Source organism: Marmota monax, unplaced genomic scaffold (assembly GCF_021218885.2).
Source record: "Marmota monax isolate L192 unplaced genomic scaffold, Marmota_monax_Labrador192_F-V1.1 WCK01_AAM20220418_F8-fsc00001, whole genome shotgun sequence".
Lineage (NCBI taxonomy): Eukaryota > Metazoa > Chordata > Mammalia > Rodentia > Sciuridae > Marmota > Marmota monax.
In genome coordinates this window covers 7,689,629-7,694,476 of record NW_026693777.1, presented here as the reverse complement: position 1 = coordinate 7,694,476, position 4,848 = coordinate 7,689,629, and the positions used below count along the sequence as shown (strand labels likewise).

The following is a 4,848-nucleotide window of genomic DNA, read 5'->3' as shown; positions in this document are numbered from 1 at the left end:
TATTTTTTGTCCTGATTGTCCTGGAAAGAATTGCTTAGTAACTGGCATTTTCAACTTGGGAATTTGAAAAATTTGCATTTTTTTTATTTCAATATTTGAAATATAAAATATAATACAGGTAATATAGGTGAATAGTATGCTTGTAGTAAAGTGCAAGGAAAGTCTGGGCATGAAAGAAATGGGTACTATTTTTTGTTTTGTTTTGTTTTGTTGTTTTGTTTACTTTTTTTTCTGCCAAAGACCTTTTCCTTTTCATTTCTGACTTCAGTTCATATGCTATTGTAATATTTACCTGCCCTCTTTCAAAAGATCAACAGGTAATTAAATGTCTACTATTATATACTTACCTGGCAGGGGACAGATCACGATCACAAAGGTGGTTTTCACATGTGAGGCACTCTGGATATGCTGACCCCTACGATTTCCCCAAATGTGGGAAACTCAACTGCATAATTTGTGGTTGTGGGAGACTGCATTGACATTTTTTAATGTCTACTTTTAGGAAGTTTATATTATTAGACTGAGGAGGAACAAAATCATAGAATAAATAATTACATATGGTATTTTAAGAAGAAATTAAATTGTGTAGTATATTCAATAGTGCCCAAATGAGGCTTGTGTCTTTTAGCCAAGAAAGATAAGAAGGCTTTTCTGAGGATACAGAATTTGTTTTGAGAAAAAGTAAAGGCAAAACATATACTGAAAGAATGCCAATGCAATATTGATGAACTAGAATAAAAATTGTGTAAAAGCACATTGAGGAAGTAGGTGGAGTCCTGAGTTAGGGAAAAAGAGTGAGAACTTATTTTAAGTAATATGATACATTTTGGAAAGACCACAGGTAATAATAATAGTCTAAATTAGATGTTAATGTCCCTCCTAGGGATGTGAAGTGTAGGTGAGCAAGAATGGAAATGAGAGAACCTGCTAGAAACTTTGCTGCTATCAATGATGCAAACAATGAAGAGTTACTTAATTATGAGGAATGATCAGAACAGGTCATCTTTGAAAAGCATTTTCATTAAAAAAATCATCAAAATAATACAATATTGCATTTTGTTCTCTATATTGCAAAAGCTGGTTATACTTACTGGTAGAGGAGGTGGGGGAAAGAGACACACAGTCAATTCTAGCAAATGACCTTATTTTATAAATTTTATTATAAGAACATGGGTATTAATTATTTCAATGAAAGAATAGAATTTAACTTAGCTTTGATATTAAGAATAATTTTCATTTTACCATATAGTATTTCTATAGCTATATCATCATTTTATTGATTAGAAATACAATATTTTCTTGGTTTATCTTGATATCTATGGAGAAATGACATTTTTAAATGACAATTTTATATTTTTTATTTTGTCTTTTATTATAAAATATTGTTGCATACAAATAATAATAAATGTTCTAATAAAGTGATCTTTTGTTTAAAAGCACATAAGATATAATGTTCTTAGAGTTGATAGAATTAAATAGATTAATATCAAAATTTGGGTAGCAGTAGTCACAGTACTACTACAGAGATTGGCAGGGGATCATTTTGAAGTGAGCATAGTAAGTAACCTGTAAATAAATCTGTTGTTCTTAGACTGATGTCTAATGAAAACATTAAGTTCTGTGAAAAATGTGAAAAGGAATGTTTCCATATTTTAAAGAAATCTAAGACATTTTCTGCAATGGGTAAAATACTACAGGATTTGTGTGATTAGCATTTTTCTGACAGTCCAAAAACAGAACACAAACCAAACTAAAATGAAGATAAGCCTATTAATTTTCAAACACAAAATTGTGTTTTATGATATTCCAAACACTTCTAAATCTTTAGCACTAAGACATGAACACATGCTTTGAAACAGCAAATCGTGTGTTTTCATCAATCACAATTATAAACTTTATGAAAAATTACACCATCTAACTAGAATTTTATTACTGTTTGGAAATGAAATGCCACAGTTTCTGCTAAAACAGTGTTCAGGAGGCTGGATTAAAACTGGTAATTCTTGGAAATGTGTAATAAAAAAATGTCCATCCCAACTTGAAAATCCATAACATATTTTGCTGCCTTTTTACATGAGCTTTTCTTCTCTGCTCAGTCAGAATGTAAAGAGAGCTTGCCACTTTGCAAAGAACCATTATCCGATTTCTGCAGCAAGCACAGTTAGGATGGTGATTCTTTATAGGTCAAATAACGCTTCCAAGCAGTGGATATTTATAGTGTTCTACTTTCCTGGGGAAATGCTGACATTGCAATACTATGTTTAACTTGAGAGCTCAGATAACAGATTGGGATGATAACATTAGTTCCAGCTTTTACATCTCACCTTTCTTCTTTCTAGTTCATTTTTGTGAAATATTCTATCTACCTACTTGCACAAATGCCATGTCTATCAATTCAAGGAAATTATTGTCCCCTGTTTCTTTTCTCCACCTGTAACATGCATCTCAACTTGAGAGAAACAAAATGAAAATAAATTGTGTGGGAATATTTTTCTAAGCAAGCTGATAAAAATGCACACTATTCCCATTTGAGAGAATCTTTCTCAAGAATCTCTGAAAAAAATAATGCATGCAAGCATATGCTCACGTGAGTTCACACATACCAAACACTGACCATAATATACAGACTGTGTAGCACAAATATTTCAGCAATGCATGAAGTTCACTTGTGCCTAAAAGAATTCTGTTACTGAGTTGAATAGAAATAGCTTGGCTAAATATATTTGAGAATATGTGTAGACTAGGCATTTGTAGTTTCTTTAGTTTTTTTTTTTTTCCTGAAGTAATATGCTATACTGCCATATTATGATTAACTGAAACAAAACAAATAATAATGACCCTTCTGTAATTCTCTGGATTTTAGCATCCTTTTGGGAGTCTCACTCTCCTGAGATATACCATAAAACTCAAGCCAAATTCTGTCTGTAATTTTATACTGGGGAAAAAAATCTAAACATTTCTGAGGTCAAATAAATTCAATCTCTTTATGCAAAATTTCATAAGACAATGCAAATATAAAAATAAGATAGTTTTTGAAGATAAAGTGAATGCTAAAAGAATGGATAAATTTATAGTGATGGGTTCAGCAACAATCTTAAATCAATCTGAGTTGCATTACAAAAATTTACTAAATAATTTATTATGAAAGTGTGTAAGAGCAAATCATTAGAATAGACATAATCACATGTCAATATTCAAAATTCTTTCCTACATATTTTGTAGGTTTAACAACAGTTTTTTTATGACATGGAAAAGAAAATTGTTTGACAGTTGGTGACTCTCTCTTTCATTCAATAGGTTTCATACTTATTATATTATTATCAATTTGTATGAATACATGACTCAAGGGTCAACTCCTCATAACAATCATATAGAAGTTTATATTTTAAATTTCTAAAGAGCTGTGTTACATCTTAGTCAAGTGCATAACAAGCAATTCAAATACATACAATTATGTTACAATTATTAAAATTACATAAATAACCCTAAAAGCTATGTTTGTATACTCCAGTAATGCTGGCTTGCATCATGAAAAATACATCAACAATATCTTGTAGAACTGAGTAAGGACTGTATATTAAGTTTTTAGGGCAATATTTATTCAGTAGTTCAATATTAAACTAATGTTCCAACACTTAATATTTAAGTATAGACTTGTAACTAATAAAATAGTTTTTATTTCTAAAATTAACTAATGTTTTGTTGAGGAAATATTGTGAGACGTAACATTATTTTCAGTTCATAAGGATCTATGCTAAAACCAATCACAACATGTCTTAAAGCAGTAATCACACTAGATAGGAAAGAGATAAAATAAATAAAAAATTTGGATTCTTTCATAAATTAATTCTATTTCATGATTTTATTAAAATTTTCTAAGTCTTTATAAAATTCAAGCTTAAAGTTCAATAAAATACTCTTATGCAAACAGAAGAATAGCTAACTTTCAAAAGGAAACATTGCACGTCATTGCACAGTATGCAGACTATCTGGAATATTCATTCACTGATGGATGGAATCCAAAATTGTACTATATTTCTAGGAAACAATTTGGCTATTTCTTATAAAATTTAATTTACACTTACCATATGATCCACTAGTTCAATTAAATTCAAATAAAAACATATTCACACAATAATTTCTGTGCCAATATTCATAGAAACATTCATTGTAAGAACCCCAGTATTTGGGGGGGGGGGCTTAGTCAAGATGGTAGAATACAGGAGGTGGCTTACCCAGCTGCTTCATAGCCTGAAACCAAGAAAACCATAGCCACATTCTCAGTAAGGTGGGTGAATTTTTAAAAAGGGTGACTTTACTGGGAATTAATACAGGACATTCAAAGCAGATTGGAACTCGGAAAGATGGATATAATAAAATAAGGGAGAAATTTCCCATGCCACCACCACCTCCCCACTGTTGTCAGTCAGAGCACTGCATCCCTCAAACAAAGTGGAGGGATAAAGGAAATAAAGGAACCCACATTTTTAGGAGGCCTGTGGTATGTCTGGGTACAGAGAGATAAGATATGAAAGACAATGCTCAAATAACCTGAAAGGTTTGATGCACAATATCTTCGTGTGGGAAGGAGGCCACATCTCTCCCAGCTGCCTGGGGAGGACAGAGGAAAGAGCCATTTTGCAGCTGTGCCACAGGGACTAACAACTGTGGTATTCAATTCCTGGCAATCCCCAGCTGGCCCAAAATATAAGCCCGGAAACCCACACTGCACAACATAGAAGGTGCCCAAGTTACCAGGAGAAAATCAGAGTCAGAGAGAGGTTTACACAGGGGAATTGGCATAGAAACCCATGCAGTTCCTCCTTCCCCCTTGAGTCCTGTGGCTCA

General features: G+C 32.2%; 1 pseudogene; it reads left to right on the top strand.

The window, feature by feature from the left end:
• Positions 1 to 339: 339 nt before the first annotated feature.
• On the top strand, positions 340 to 489 carry LOC124104874 (U1 spliceosomal RNA; annotated as a pseudogene).
• The last annotated feature ends 4,359 nt before the right edge of the window (positions 490 to 4,848 follow it).